Raw genomic sequence first — 17,111 nt, 5'->3', positions numbered from 1 at the left:
TCCATCCATAATAAAAGTGCTCTCACACGGCTCTGTGTGGTTAATAAAAGCCTTCTGAAGTGAAGCGATGCATTGGTGTAAGAAAAATATCCATATTTTAAACTTTATAGAGCACTATTCAACAAAAATGTAACTGGCGCGACGATCACAACGGACCTAGCGTAGCGTAAGCGTTTTGAACTGCGAAATGCGTTACACTTTCTGCATGAGTTGAATATGGAAGGCGGTCTGCCAGAAGCTAGATATTTTACTTTATCAAGTTTTACATATAGATATATTCCTTACACAAGCGCATTGCTTCAGAAGGCCTTTATTAACCCCTGGAGCCATGTGGAGCGGTTTTATAATGGATGGGTGCACTTTTTTGGGCCGCCATTCACTGCCATTATAAAGCTTGGATAGGTTATTTTTTTAATATAACTGATTGTACTCATCTGAAAGAAGAATGTCATATACACGTAAGATAACTTGAGGAGAGTAAATCATAGGGTCATTTTCATTTGTGGGTGTTCAAAGCTGTTTGGTTCGGGACTTAGAACTGTACTGAATATTTTGAAAAAAGAAAAAAGCAACGGGAAAAAAATTCATACAATCTCGTTCTTGCAAAGTCAGTTTAAAAATGCGCTACAGGTCAAAGTCCTACGCCCATGAGTCCCACGTTTTTAAGATGCTGTGTCAATTTAAAACAGTCGAACAGTTCCTTTGCATTTCGCCTGGATGCTTTTGTGCATGTCTAAAATCATTCATTCAATGGCCTCTATTTCTGCTCAGTTCAGGTGACCCTTGAGTTCTCTGTCCTGTCTGAACAGGAATACTTTCGCAGGTTCAGATGAAACCTCAAAGGCATCTTCACCTTTAACATTCGCTTTAGATATGTGCAAGTCACCGGCGTATCCCGGCTCACCGATGTTACCTCATGGGAAGATGTGGATATTGAATTTCTAGTTGGCCATTTTCATTGTTGAATAATTCAATCAGAGCATGTAGACAGCTTTGTCCCTTTCTTCAGATTTCACATTACTTTTCCTCCATTCACTTGAGCATAATTTCATTTCTGAATCATTAATTTCCATTCAATTCAGTTACACTGCACTCACTTCCAATCACACTGGAGTGTTTTGGAGGGTCTTGCAGCGCATCGAGTAACACGGCTAGGCCTGGCGTTCTCATCTCCTCCTGCATGCGCTTGATGATTTACCCTCTGGCCTCATTCAGATTAGCACACACTGAATGCAGTCTGACAGCGCACAATGCTGTCATTTCTAGACTGGATGTATCATCCTATTACATTAGTCTGTGTGTGTGTGTGTGTGTGTGTGTGTGTGTGTGTGTGTGTGTGTGTGTGTGTGTGTGTGTGTGTTTGTGTGTGTCTCCATCGCTTATACCAAATGCTCAGTAAAATTTTGTGTCATTTTGTCAACAGCAATTACGTGGCCACCAAACCTTCAATCATTTACATGCTAAAGCTCATTAGTTGTGTGTGTTTGTGTGTAAGACAGTAAACTATCTTACGGAATAATATTTTAAAACCACACACACACACACACAGACACATATTACTGAAATCTACTGACAAGCCTAATTCGAATACATTGAGAACACTCTTATAGTGCTTCACATGGTGTGTAGATCTTCTTTCTTATTGTGAATGAACGTTTGTTATGTTCTCTTTAGTTCTCAAAACTGGAATCTCAGGGGACCTTCTGTAATATCTCATGGGAGATGAAATGCCTGTTCCTCTTCAAAGCAAATCCTAATACTAATAGTCTTGAGGAAAGCAAACTAATAATAAATAAGGTTCCTTCAGGAGTCCTAATGACTGACCTTTGAGCTATCGACATCTAATGTCAATAGCATCTCAACGGCAAACCACTGCTGGAATAACAGCGGCTGCAAAAGGTCAACTTTGTTCGTGCGCATGAGTCTCCTCACACTCATTTCCGTAGTCGTCTTTTGTCGTCCTTTTCTTCTTGTTCTGTGTCTATTAATATTATTTATATTTTACGTTTTTTTAAGTTTATTATTTAAGTTTTTAGAATGGTACATTAAAGTCTGACATTTAGCAATAAAAGGCAAATTACAACTGAGATCGCATTAATCTCTCCATCTTTTCTCATTAGCAATGCAATTAAATAGAGAGTAAATGCTGATTATTTTCTTAATTTAGGCCGGCCCGATCTGTCGCAAACTTCTTTTTGTCCAAAAATCCCTCAATTGTGTTCTCTCATTATGATTATTTTACAGCTCCTGATCGCGTCAGAGTCCGCACGGTCCCAAATCGTAAATATCAAATATGTCTGACTGAATCATCTTGTGTTTTCAAAGGATTATAATGCTAAAAATTGGTTGAAAATGCCATTATGTCTGTGGACTCCCACAGTTTTAAAATCGGGTAAGATAGTGAATCAAAAGTTATCCAGTGATAATGCCATGATGCATTGTGCGTGACTCTTTGGCTCCGCCCACACCACGCCTCCATGAGCTAGCTGTTTTCAGAAAGAATCAGTACGGAGTATCTGTCTTTTATAAATCGGATTAAACTAAAGACTCTTCTGAGATATGAAGGATGCAATACTACTCTATAGGTAATCAAGATTAACACGTGAGAACAATTTCTGACAGAGAAACAGTTTTGTGACAGAATTTAGCTTCTTTCAATGGTTCTTTTGGCTTATTTTAATCCAGCTCATCTTGAGACCCCTTTGGAAGTTTACCAGAGCATCAGCCCAGCCTGACGGTGTTGTGTGCTGTGATTCTGTGCGTCTCGTGTGTGGTTGTAGTGATCCGTAATGGCCACCCTCCTCTTGCTGATGCTCTTGTGTGCCACACGCTGACCTTTAGGTAATGAGTCATTGTGCTGTGTGTACTCTGTAATCTGGTGCTTCCAGCATCTCCACTACTGTCTGTGTGCTGTACGATCTGCACTTAGCTTCTGCTGGCCGCCGCTCCATCTGTTTATCTGGAAAGAGTGAGTCAAACATTAAACCACTCACAGCTAGATTTTTATCTGAACCATGGATATTCACAAATATCAATGACTATGTGTTTTAAAGAGCACTTTTGAAAGTTGAGCGATGGTTTAAGTAGACCAGAATAGAGTACAATCAAATAGAAAAATATGTATAAATGTCTCTCTCTCTCTCTCTCTCTCTCTCTCTCTCTCTCTCTCTCTCTCTCTCTCTCTCTCTCTCTCTCTCTCTCTCTCTCTCTCTCTCTCTCTCTCTCTCTCTCTCTCTCACTCACACACACACACACACACACACACACACACACACACACACACACAAAAAAAAAGAGCTTAACTTAAAGCAGTGTATACACACATGTTGTCGTAACTTATTGATCATATACTTTTTTACAGTGTGCATTTGTTTGGGGCACATTTGGTTGTTTTTCTAGATTCAAAATATTCTCTTGTTTGCTTCAAGCGCTCACTTGCAAACACTCAGATATCTATGCTGCACATTTATTTTCAACCGCACACTTGTACACAAACAAGTTTGGGCTAACTTTTAATTGCTTTTGGAGGCTTTTACAACACACAAGCACTATAGGACTGACAGCAGTGTGTGGGACATCAGATATGATTCTCTAAAAGGCACAGCAGGTGCATACAAACAGCGGGAATCTGATGAGAAATTAGACGCTTCAGTCCTTTGAGAGACTACATCTAAAAGGGTGACTGAGTTCATTAAATCACATGGCAGGATGACATTTGTGCGTGTGTATGTATGAGAAAGTGAGCGTGTGTTTATGTGGAAATTCATTCATGCATGTGCGAGAAAGAGTGTGTGTTTGTGTCCAGATGCATTCATGCATTTGTATGTGGGCAAATGCGTCCATGCATGTGTGTGCGAAAGACTTTGCGTGTGTGTACAAGACAAGTGTTTGTGTGGGCAAGAGTGTGTCTTGTGTGTTTTGTTGATGCAGCATCGTTTTACTTAGAATCAAAATGGTGGACCTGTTGTAGATTTATATATAGGGAGTAGTATTAACAGAATAATATTTTTTTAGATATTTGGATAGATGCTGAAATGTACAATATGGACATTTGTTTTAATGATAATTCTATGTTTTTTTTTTTTTTGGTATATATTTTAAGCACAGCATATTGATTAAAATGCCTTTTGTGTCCCATGCCAAAATATATTACATAAAGTAATGGTTAAACAATTACAGAAAGTATATCCTGCTTCAATATTATTTCTTTGAAATGAGTTCACACTGGAAGTCTCACACACAACAGAATGTCCTCATTTCTAATTAACTCAACTGTGTTCAATAAATGTGATTCAAAATGTAATATCCATTTTTGCACTAAGTGCAAGTACCAAAAGATTATATTTACGAAAACAGTATATTTTCTTAGCGATAGATGCTATCTATACTAAGTACAAACAGTGAGTATTGCTGTGTGTAAATACGTTTAAATAGCAATACACACTATATACACTAAGTGAAAATTGTATTTTCTTTATATATAAGTGTAAATATATAAGTGCATAGTATATGATATATCATGGTATAAATCGAGCCTCTCAGAGTGTCAGTGTCTCTCAGAAGTCAAGATGGGCAGAGGATCACCAATTCCAGATCCACAAAGAAATATCTGGGTACTGAAATGGCCAGCCTGCAGTCCAGATCTTTCACCCATAGAAAACATTTGGCAAATCATAAAGAGGAAGATGTGACAAAGAAGACCTAAGAGCAACTAGAAGCCTGTATTAGATAAGAATAGGACAACATTACTATTCCTAAACTTGAGCAACTCGTCTCCTCAGTCCCCAGATGTTTGCAGACTGCTATAAAAAGAAGAGGGGACACCACACAGTGGTAGACGTGGCCTTGTCCCAACTTTTTTGAGGTGTGTTGATTTAAAATCAATTATTTTCCCCTTAGAATAATACATTTTCTCAGTTTAAACATTTGATGTCATCTGTTGTAATCTGAATAAAATATAGAAATTTGAAACTTCCACATCATTGCATTCTGTTTTTTATTCACAATTTGCAGTGTCCCAACTTTTTTGGAATCGGGTTTGTGCATTAAAGGCACAATATGTAAGATTTTTGGATTAAAAACATCCAAAAACCACTAGAACAGTATAGTGTTGTCAAAAGTACCGACTGGAATACCAAATCGGTACTGAAATTTTAAGAATGTGACGCTTTGAGCGCTGTTGAGCAGAATTGTAAACACCTCTGACTGGCCATTGTGCTCACGCTCAACATATGTGTGTCTGTGATTGGCTACAACAATCAGCACTTCACAAACATGTTGTAAAGATACATCAATGACGCTTCTCACAGAGTTCTTACACAGATACATGGAACGTTTGAATGCAGACGTCTAATGTGTTTGACGCCTTCTTGTACTTTCAAACGCTCCCGCTTTCAAACTCTCCTGTTCGTTGATCATTGTAGCCAATCACAGGCATATCAGATGAGCGCGAGTTCCAAAACACCAAAGATGCTTTAATATATTCTTTCATTAGACAATGGAACAACTGTTTGGTGACATTAATAGACAGAACAATAAATGCAATATGTTTTGAAATGAATTGCATTCCATTTAGCAACACAAGCCACCCAGCATTTATTAATTATGGTATTCAACTCCCATGATTCTGCACTCAATCTCGGCTTCATCAAGCTATACCTTTGTTTAGAATAGGCCTTTAAATATGTGCCTTTAAAGTGTATGCAAGAGTGTAAATTATTATATTTATTAAAATTATTAAATGGATGTCACCGTATTGGGACAATAAAGCCCTCTCTACTCCTACTCCTAACTGAAACACTTTATTATAAAACACACTTTATTTCCACTTTTGAAGAATATGTTCTTCATTTTAATTGTAAACATACTTTTCCGAGCTGATATGTGATTGGAAAGAAGAGTAGAGCGTGTTCAGCAAAAGGTGGATTCGATCTCGGTTTGCTTTGCATCAAAACTTTTTGTCACAAGCTTTACCCGACACTATTGCTACAGCGTCTTCTCTTATTTTGTCTGGCTCATCCAGATGTCAGTGGGTCAGTGTAAATAGCCTGTGGCAACATAAATGCAACAGAACTGATTAATTCCACAAATTCAGTAATAGATTAAATAAGGGTTTGTAAGTGTGTAAAGTCTGTAAAGTTACTGATACATGTAAATAGTTTAAGTTTTAAATGCTGTCACTACATCAATATGGTATGTGTCAGTGTCTATGCAAACTTAAGTAATCGTTCGTGTGGTAGAATTACTCTTCACGTGTGTGCATAGTAAGTTGGAAATTGCATAATCGAGCTGTATGTTTTGTCTACAGTAAGTACCAATTTTGTCTTGGATATTTCTCCTAAAAGCAGAGTAAACTCAATCATTTTGTTTTTAGAAGTATTTGAGGAAAACCATTCGAGTTAACAGCTTGAGAAATCATTAAGATCTGACACACACGTGAGATTTCTAGGGCTTTTAGCAGTAGACTCCATTTCCTCATCTAATTGCTGTCTAGGAGAAACAACTGACATATTAAAGAGATCTGTGATTCTCTTTGCTGTTTGTTCAGTATTTTCTCCAGGGACAAACTGTGACTGTCATTACTTTAATCAGCCCTGGAGCAATCAATGATTCTGCTTGGCTCTGATTGGCCAGTGTAACTCCTCACCATTGGTGACGGGACATGTCCTTCACTTATTGGTTAATATAAAGCCCATGGCAGGAATGGGAAAGGATTCATAAATGTTAGCAGTGTCGACTCTCCTTGTTTGTGGACTGGCCAGGATTGGGACAGTTCCGTAGTGTCAATGTTACTGAAGGCCTTAAGCTCCCCTCTTCACCATAGTATACACATTTAGACAATCTGAATAGTAAACCTACACATTCTCTCATGAGAAATAACAATAGTAAGTCAGATGATGTTATGGTGTGATGATTATCGTGAATATTATTATCCTTAGTCTGGAGTCTGACTTTTGGTATATTTTCCACATTGGTTTTATTGAAATTTCAGAGAAAAACTTTTTTGAAATTAAAGCAGGTTCTTGTTTTCATTTTAGGCATATAAGAGGTGCAGAATTTAAGAGATATCATATCCATACTTGTGTGTGTGTGTGTGTGTATATATATATATATATATATATATATATATATATATATATATATATATATATATATATATATATATATATATATATATATATTCAACAAGGTGCTGAAAGCATTCTTTAGAAGCATTGGCCCATATTAATAGGATAGTCTCTTGCAGTTGATGGAGATTTGTGGGATGCACATCCAGTGCACGAAGCTCCCATTCCACCACATTTAAGCTTTGTGACATGGTGCATTATCCTGCTGGAAGTAGCCATCAGAGGATGGGTACATGGTGTTCATAAAGGGATGGAAATGGTCAGAAAGAATGATCAGGTAGGCCATGGCACTTAAACGATGCCCAACTGGCACTAAGGGGCCTAAAGTGTGCCAAGAAAACATCCCCCACACCATTACACCACCACCAGCAGCCTGCACAGTGGTAACAAGGCATGATGGATCCATGTTCTCATTCTGTTTACGCCAAATTCTGACTCTACCATCTGAATGTCTCAACAGAAATCGAGACTCATCAGACCAGGCAACATTTTTTCAGTCTTCAACTGTCCAATTTTGGTGAGCTTGTGCAAACTGTAGCCTCTTTTTCCTATTTGTAGTGGAGATGAGTGGTACCCGGTGGGGTCTTCTGCTGTTGTAGCCCATCTGCCTCTGGGTTGTGCATGTTGTGGCTTCACAAATGAGATGTTGTGATGACGCAAACAAAAAACGCGACCTGCACGTGCTTGTCTAAACAACATGTCTGCAGCGTGGACGTATGTGGTTCATCTCACATCTGATGACGCATCTATTGTAAACTTTGTTCAATGCATGCTAGTGCTTCCGTATGTTTGAATATGACCAGTCGTTTTCGCCGTCATTACCCGGGTGTAGAGCCAGAAGACGCGAGTGAGAACTCGCGTGCGTTGTGAGAACCGCACTCGTCTCACAGCGAGCAAATATTTAGTTATCTTTCAAGTCTTGCGCTTGAACGGACAAACTCAGTCAAATAGTATACCAACATGTCCATCTTGATGAGTATCCTAGCTGACAGTCTGTATATGCCTTAAGTGAACTGTTACTGTATACAGTCAAGAAAAACGACACAGATCCTTCGGGCATTAGGTCTTAAAGGGGCAGTAGCCTTTACTGCTGTCTGTTTAATGTCAAACAAAAGATAAGGACATTCCTCACTTCTCTTGATTGAATAGCTTTTGTAAGTTTAATAAGGATTAATCTTTAATTTAAACAGTTAAACATGCAGCTATTTTACATTTGATTACTTTATTCAATTTATGTTCCTTTCTGCAGGCCAGTAGGCCTGTACATTATTATTTAATGTACACATGAGTGATGTCAAGTTAAACATTTTAGTTTAAATGTTATGTTATACTGTGCGTTGTTGCAATGTGCTAAATAAATATTTGCATAAATTGTAATTGATTTATTGTCTATTGGATCAATTATAATTGCATCTGCCCCTGCCCCTAAACCTACCCATCACAGGAAACATTCTGCATTTTTACTTTCTCAAAAAAAACTCATCCTGTATGATTTATAAGCCTTTTGAAAAGTGGGGACCGCTGGCTGGTTCCCACATTGTAGGTAATCTCAGGTTTTACTATCATGGGGACATTTGGTCCCCACAATGTAATATAAACAAAGGCACACTTACACACACACACACACCTGTGACTGCATAACCGGGTTTGTGTTCTGCTGAACGAATGGCTCTCTTGCTGCAGTGATGAAATAATGAGATTATCATATCAGAAAAGCATGATGTGGTCTATCCAGAGCTCACAAAAAACGATTATCGGGATCATCAAAATGATGCCTGCTTCGAGGAATAAAAAAACAGAGGCTGTGAGAAATTGAATGAATGTACATGTTTACTGCAGAACCAATCACCTCACCATGACCTAAACAAGCACATTTTCGGTTGCTTTCCACCTAATATAGTTAGCTATTTTTTTTTTTAGTATAGTAGTTAACTACGTCAGGGTTAGGCCTTAATCTATCTTCACAGCCACACGAGTTAAATGATGATCTGATTGGTTAACCGGTGCATTCACTCAGTGTGAATAACAGCAATGACTCAGCTGTTGTTGTTGTGATGTGATCGTGAATATTATTGCATCAATTCTTCAAATCTGCCAATAATGATTTAGTGTAATTACTGCGGTTACATGGGTTATAAAAGTGTCAAAGCTCAATATTAATTAGCACTTGCGTAATGCAGGCGGCTGAGACGGACCACAGATGTTCAGGTTGAAATGTGTGATGCAGTTATGAAGGTGATTTTATTGCTCAACGCACCTCGAAGGAGTTTGTCAAACTTTATAGGCCCAACGAAGTGCCTTGAAGCACGCAGCATTATTCAATGTGCTGACGTAATTTCCGCTGAAACAGTAAGACAGGGCGGGACATATTGGTCAGCTCCTCCCCTTGTTTATACCACAGCTTATCCGTTGAGCTCGGTAAAGCCACAGTTTCCTCCTAATCTCCTCCATATTGCTTTTAAATAAAGCAGAATTCAGTGGCAACCAGAGCCACGTGACACTAAACTTTATTCACCCCAATATAATTCAAATTTCCACTGTCTGAATCGTTCCGCATCCCTTATATAGTGCACTATGTGCCACTCACCATGTAGAAAATAGTAAATTTGTGAGTGATTTTAGCTGCAGCTTCAGTGTCTAATTATAATGTAGAGGGCGTGGATTCAGATTTTAGAGAGCATTTGATTGGACAGGAAATCTGATGAGAAGCTGAAGTGCAGTGTTATGTCATCAAAATTGATCCATACTGGCGGAAGATAGAGACTGTAAGTTTTCAATGCTCGCCTATAGATTACAGTAAGGCTAACATATTCATAAAGCCAAAAAACTTCACTTTTGATTTCATGGGGACTTTAAAACTTGCATTCTGTAATCTTATATCACTGCAGATTGAAATGCATTTCGTAAATGTTTGGTTTGACCAATGACTCCTCAATGCTTAACTGTAGTTTATTTTGAATCTGATTTGACAGTTTCCCATGCGTTCCTCCCATTAGCTCAGTCTGTGTCGTAGCGAGAAGACCACGCGCAGTATGACTAAGCTCATCAACAGCCAGGACTGGAACGAAAACCCAACCGTGTAAAAGATCAACCCACTGCCACAGATAGCGATAAAAATGCTTTTAAATTCTCATGGTATCAAAGCTCTGCAAGGCTCTGCATTGACAGTAAATAAACCACCTACGCGCATCAGCTCTAATCTCCTCACATCCCACTCAAGAGCTCTCGCTAAAGCAAGCGTTCATCCTCAGAAAGAGGAGGTGGAACGCCACCGAGGTGAGCGGGGAATCACGCGTATTGAATACTATGTGTTTGTCGCTGGCTGAATCAATATTACCACGTACGGTTCAAAATCTCTACGCTGTAAACACACAGAGTTTATGTTCTAACATCAGCCTTGCGTAACCAGACCTTTGACGTGGCAAAAGGTCTGGTCCAGCAGCTTATTTTGGACAAAAAACACCCACTAACACTGCAGGCAGGCCTATCAATCCGTTTGGTTTTGTGTTTTACATGCTAGTCATTCAGAAGACTACTCAGCTAGCCAGCGGGTCAGCGTTCACCTTATGTAAATGACTCACGGCATGGAGCTTCAGCCGTCTTTGCTGTTTTTGGCTGCACTGACAGTGAGCGTGTGGGAGGAGAGAGAGATGATGCAGGTGAGAAACGAAAGCTTCTGGCGTGTGTTGTCACGAACGCACGGACAGTGATGTCTAACCCGCTTAAAAGTTTTTGAAAAAAGGATGAAAAATATGAAGCAGCTCAACTGTTCTCAACATTGATAATAATAAGAAATGTTTCTTGAGCAGCAAATCATCATATTAGAATGATTTCTGAAGGATCATGAATTACATAATAAAATAAATACAAAACTGTTATTTTATATTAATTATAATACAATTTCAAAATTATTTTTTATTGGCTCTGTTAGCCTGACAAGACAGACCCATGATGTTTGGTCTGGAAACTCACCATTGACAGCTCAATCCGAGGGGCGGATAAACGGTTGTCTTTCAAACTCCCTCTGCACACGATAGGATAGCGATACAACCAACCAGAGACACGTGAAGCGGAGCTAGTTGATAGATTAAACTTTCGCCGTATCCGGTCGGCAAAACGAGTAGGCCAAAGCTTATTCGGAAGACTGCTGTTTCAGCTTCTTTGTTTTTAAGTAGCACGCAAAACCAGCGCAACTCTGCCGTCATTATGTTAAACCCGCCCACCGACTCTATACCCGATGTGATTGGCCTGACCAGAGTTTAGGTTTTTCAGCTCACAAGCCAAATGAGAGTTGCTAGATGACACTCGGCATTAAAGCATTAACTCTTTCCCTGCCAAACAGAGAATTTTCCGTTATTTATTAGATAACGCTTCCCGGCCAAAAACGTAATTTTTCGGGTTTCCGTGTTTTCACATAAATATCAGATCATATATCATATAAATCAAAACTGCCTAATTGAATGAAATGTGGACGCAGGACGAGCTACAGGACTGTCAAGCATTAGGGGTGTTGATGGATTCGATCTGCTCCATCTGTCTTTGATCATCGCTCTGAATCTGATCTGGATACAGTTTCTGACAAAAACGTGATTTTCTCAGCTTTTTGTTCAAAATGTAGCTTTTTTATGAAATTTACCCATATTCAAGTGTTAATAAAAATTGGAATGCTAGAATAAAAGTTTTGTGTTTAAAAGAAGAGGGTCAGCTCTATCTTTTGATATATTGCATGCTCAGATACCCATTAAACTAAATATTCTATGGGCTATTCAATTTTGGTTAAAATGGCCAAAACCCAGGAAACTGTTTTTTTTTTTAACGCTGGAGGGAAAGAGTTAAAAAAATATGATTTATTTCAAACGTTTGAAAGGCAGCTGTGTTAGTGGATTGCATGTGTTTTGTCTTTAACACTCTAAAGATACTCGGATGTATGCAGCTCGAGCATTGTTGCAGAGTACTTTGTTTATGCAAAGTGGCCTAGGTTCACTTCATTTTACATTTATGTAATTCCAAATCAATTTCTGAATACAAAAGTAATGTCATACAGCTACGCTGGAACAGTTTGTGGAAAGACAATCCTCTTTAATATTAGAAATTTTCACCATCAATACAAAAAGTCATGTGACCCACTAGTCAACACAGACCCAACTAGTGGCAGAATGTTCATATATTTTACTTTTACATAATTTTATTAACATTTTTAATATGATTTTTTCAGAAGTCTCTTCTGCTCAATAAGGCTAGATTTATTTAATCAAAAATACAGTAAAAACAATGATGTTGTTTTACTTCAATATATTTGTAAAAAAATATATATATTTCTGTGATCAAAGCTGACTTTTAAGCATCCTTCAGTCTTTAGTGTCACATGATCCTTCAGAAACCATGAGTTTTTTCCAGGATTCATTTATTTGACAAAGAAACCTTTTGATTAATTCAATGTATCCGTGCAGAATAAAAGTTTTTTTTTAACCTTTTAGAAATCTCCAACACTGATAAATATTATTATTATTTTTTTGTATGTGTGTGTGTGTATGTATGTATTTGTGTGCAACAGTTTGCTTTATGGAAAAGGGCTGTGCAGAGCAAAGAAAAAATACTTCAAAATTTAAATTTGACTGAGCTTTCGAAAAGTATGCTCTTTAAAATTAAATTATCGACAGCCCCACAATATATTCCATCATTAATGTGCAGCTGTATTGAATCTGCTTTTGTCTGCCAACTTTATCCAAGTTCACTTTTAACCTATATTGACCACAGCAACATTTTCCTCCAATATTCCACCACAGCTGCGAGTGATAACATGAAATTTACACACCATATGTTCAATAAGTGCCCGTGTGTGCGCACACGAGGTCAAAAGAGCAACTCCAACACAGAATGTAACCAGTGAAAAAGAAAAGAAAAACTCTCGAGGTGCCGCTTGCAAATCGAATCGATCAGGCTCGACTTCTATAAATAGAATCCATATCCGCACGCTCGAGTGGGCAGGCGGCCTTCAGGGGAACTGGGAGATCAATCCTTACAAGTCCAAAAGATCAGTAAAAACCAGTTAAGTTTGCACAAGTGCTCTGCTGGAGTTGAGCCGCGTGGCCGTTCTGTGTTGCGGTAATGAATGCGTGTGTTTGTGGGTGTTGAGCACTGTGGCGTGGGCCGTCCAGTGGGTGTTCAGAAGGTTTTGAAGAGGCTATATGTCAATGAGATGCATTCTCATTAAATCTGCTTCTATTTCTGGAGTGATAAAAATTAAGAACAATTCTCTTTTTATGATGATGAGGAGGAGGAGGATTTTTATATATATATATTATCTAGTTTATATATTTAAAAAATATCTATCCATCCATCCGCATGATTGCAAGAAAAGTCATGAAGGTAATATTTAGTAACTTCATTTTTAGACATAATATTTTGCATTTTTGATGCAGTCAGCCACTTTTTTTTTTTTTTCATTGACTCGTTCATAAAAACTTACTGGCATAACCAAGCAGGCATAACTGCAAAAACTTTATATATAGGAAGATGGGGCACTCTGATTACTTGTGAATGGGAGAAACTGCAACAGCCAATAGGGTGAATAAGCCCCGCCTTCTAAACGAAAGAGCCAATCGCTGATTAGTAAAGTCATTGCGTCACTGCAGCTGATGTTAGAAGCTCCGGCTGCTATGGAAACATGCAGTGTTCTGAGATGTAGGGATGGGCGATACCACTATTTTTGATTTCGATACCGATACGATACTTTTATTTTTTGGCTTGCAGATCAGCTTACTGCTGAAGCTTACCAGCCAACCAATAAAACAGCAGTAAAAAGCTGAAGAGAAAGAAACAGGTCATACTTTTTTTTTACCCAATCTTAAAGTGTAAGTTGGCAAAACATCTAAAATTTCTTACAGCAACTTTAAGAAAGCCTCTTAAAAAACACTTTAAACCTCTATGGTTGCGCTAGAATCACTTCAACACATGCTAGTGCAGCTGAAGCTCTTGAATGATATCTTCTCAGTGCTAATGAAAGAAAGAAGATGCTCGTCTTGGCATAGTGAGGTGGGATGTAATGCATTTTGACTGTAGTCTTGTCACTTATTTTCTTGCTCATCAGCAAAGACTGTATTAGAAAGGCTCGCTGGCTTCGATGTGAGTCAGCAAATTTAGTATTTTTACTTCCAGATAAAGTCTAATTAAGCTAAAAGCTTTACTGGCTTTCTTTACTCCCTTCTTCTTGCTTTTTTTTCTAAACCTGTAACGCCTACCACCCTGTCTCGCCCCCCTAAGAAGTGGGCCAAGGGGGCAAGAGAGGAAACCTGGCACTAATTGGACACCCCCTGTAATCTCTGAGCCCAGAATAAGATCAAAAACACACCTGGTTTGCGTGACCTACACTCAGTGTTTTGGCTAAGATGTGCGTGACTCAGCTCACATTTTCTGCCTGAGTGCAGGCGAAGCCAACATTTGGAGAACTTTCGGTTCTTGGAAATTGACTGATTGGCTTCTTGGAATTTGGTAGATGATAGAATGAGAAGATGATAGACGTTGGCCAGTTACCAGAGTCCAATTAGATTAAAGTACGAAAATCACACCATGTTGCTAATTCTGTTTGCCGATATGCAATACATTTATATTTCTGGTGCTTTTGAAAGCAGTTTTTTCTGTCAACTTTACTACTTTGCAATTTAGCTAATGCTTTTATCCAAATTGGAATACAGCTCAGTTATCCCAGGGGAAATCCATCTAGAACAACTCAGGAAATGTGCCTTGCCCAAAATTGAAGGTTCTTTAATAGTTTTTGTAGCACCTTAGGTTGAACAATCAATCTGGTGTATTCGGCTATTTGCTACTGTTGCTGAACCACTGTTGCTATAGTATATGATTATTTGGAGATGAAAATATTATGATCAGTGCATTTGATCTCTTGGATCATTAAAGCACCAGTAAGTAAATGGTTTTCTAGAACTATAATATTCAACTTCTGTTTGTGAAAAGTCTCTATTTATCTATAATTTATAATAATAAATTAAAGTCTTGGGGCCAGATTTGAATATCTGAACATTTAATATATCAAAAGAACAGAGACTCTTTAAACGTGCCCTAGAATGATTTGAAACGATATTTTAAATTGTTCTCTGATATCTAAATAAAGGGTGTGTGGCTTATTTAATGTCAAAAATTGCCCAGATACGGTTTTACAGGTCCATTTCCAACCCTAGAAATTGTCCCTATAGGATGTAAAGCTCTGTTTTTGCCTTATGTGGAAGGGTCTTGAATATTAATGCAGAGTTCTGCTCTGATTGGCTGTTTCTCTGCACGGCTCAATGACAGCGTCCATCATGGCAATGATTTGACAATGATAGCTTCTCAACTTTGAATCACGAACAGCACGTAAATATGTTGTTTGCACAGTAATGTTACTGTTTGAAAGTAGAGTACTGATTTAAAAGATGATTTATTTAGCCAAATGTAGAAGCCACTTAAAATAGTCAGTGTCATGTTTACTACTCACCCGCTGCAAAATAATCATACTTCAGTTCTCAAAAATGTATATTTATTTAACAAATTGACTTGAAACCTTGTCAAATGACTATCGTTTCATCTTAGATGGTGGAGAAGGTGACATTAGCTAGGAAGCTCAAGTGAGCGATCTGTAAGCAACTAAACAGTAGCAGTAAACGTAGTTAGTTTCTAAGTTATGTGTTATTGACGAAATTTTGGCTATTTTAGATTTCAATCTGCAAAAGGGATCGACATACATATCTACTGTTGTATTTTATGACAACATTTGCAGGAAATAATATTAACCTTCGTCATTTGACAAACTGTTATGTTGTGGTACTTGGAGTTTTCCAATTGTTACTCTACTAGCATCTTGCGTTAGATCTAGAAAAGACAAAGGATATTATCGTAATGTTGTCTAACTAAGAAACTTTCAATTTAATCAGAAATTGGTTCGACAGTCAAGAAGTGGATCAAATCACTACTTACTGCTTGCAGGAATATGGTTGGAATCGGCCCTTTCTTCAGTTTTAGACGCTGAGAGAAGTCTGCTTGATATTGTCCCAGGTTAGAAAAACTGTCCATGATGAAATGGGTCGAGCAAACGAACAACTTTGAATTACAGTGTTGCGGTATCCGATTGTAAATAAACATCAACCATGACTGTTGACATGTTTTATCTGTGGGAAGGCTATGTTATTTAACTATGGCAAGGTAAATTACATTTTTCATTCTAGGGCACCTTTAAAACAATATCCTCTGTTTTATTCTAACTTCATGCATTCTTTTTTTAATCAACACTTAAATATGGGTACGTTTCATAAAAAAAGCAACATTTTGTGCAAAAAGCTGAGAAAATCACGTTTTTGTCAAAAGACTACGTCTGGATCAGATTCAGTATGATGATCACAACACAGATGTCGATTGAGTCCATCAACACCCCCAAAGCTTCACAGTCCTGTAGCTCGTCCTGGGTCGACATTTCATTCAGTAACATTAGGCTGTTTGATTTATATGATGTTTATTGTTGATGAACGCATTATTTTTCATATGCATCTGCTTGCATGAGAGGTGCTCATCAGGGTTGCCAGGTTTTTGCTACAGAAAACGCCCAATTGCTACTCAAAACTAGCCCGGGGGGTAAAATCTGCGACTTTTGGTCGGGTTCCCTTGCTAAAACTCGCATTCCCGGGGTTTAATAACCACATTATTGAGGTTGCTTCAACCCACAGACATAAAAAACAGCCTGGGACAAGTGTTAAAGTAGCCTAATTCTGCGGGAAAACCATGGCAACACTCTCGCTCGTTTCTGCTTTTTCTTTTCCCCTGTTTTGATCTGGAGATACTTTACTCTTTTCAGGAGATGCATAATGGTGCACCCTGACATATAACAGTGAAAACACAGAAAGCCATAAAAACATATCAATGGCAGGGATGAGTTTCCTCATAAAAAGAGACTTTCTCATGAGACAACTCGTCAATGGCATTTTAAGTGCTGTTGCTTTG

General features: G+C 38.2%; 1 protein-coding gene across 1 annotated transcript in view; it reads left to right on the top strand.

The window, feature by feature from the left end:
• The window catches only part of kcnk9 (potassium channel, subfamily K, member 9), a 61,085-nt gene that overhangs the window by 40,536 nt on the left and 3,438 nt on the right, over positions 1–17,111 (top strand). The gene's annotated exons all lie outside the window — the stretch shown is intronic.

Source organism: Pseudorasbora parva, chromosome 19 (assembly GCF_024679245.1).
Source record: "Pseudorasbora parva isolate DD20220531a chromosome 19, ASM2467924v1, whole genome shotgun sequence".
Classification (NCBI taxonomy): domain Eukaryota; kingdom Metazoa; phylum Chordata; class Actinopteri; order Cypriniformes; family Gobionidae; genus Pseudorasbora; species Pseudorasbora parva.
This window is presented reverse-complemented; position numbering and strand designations above follow the sequence as displayed.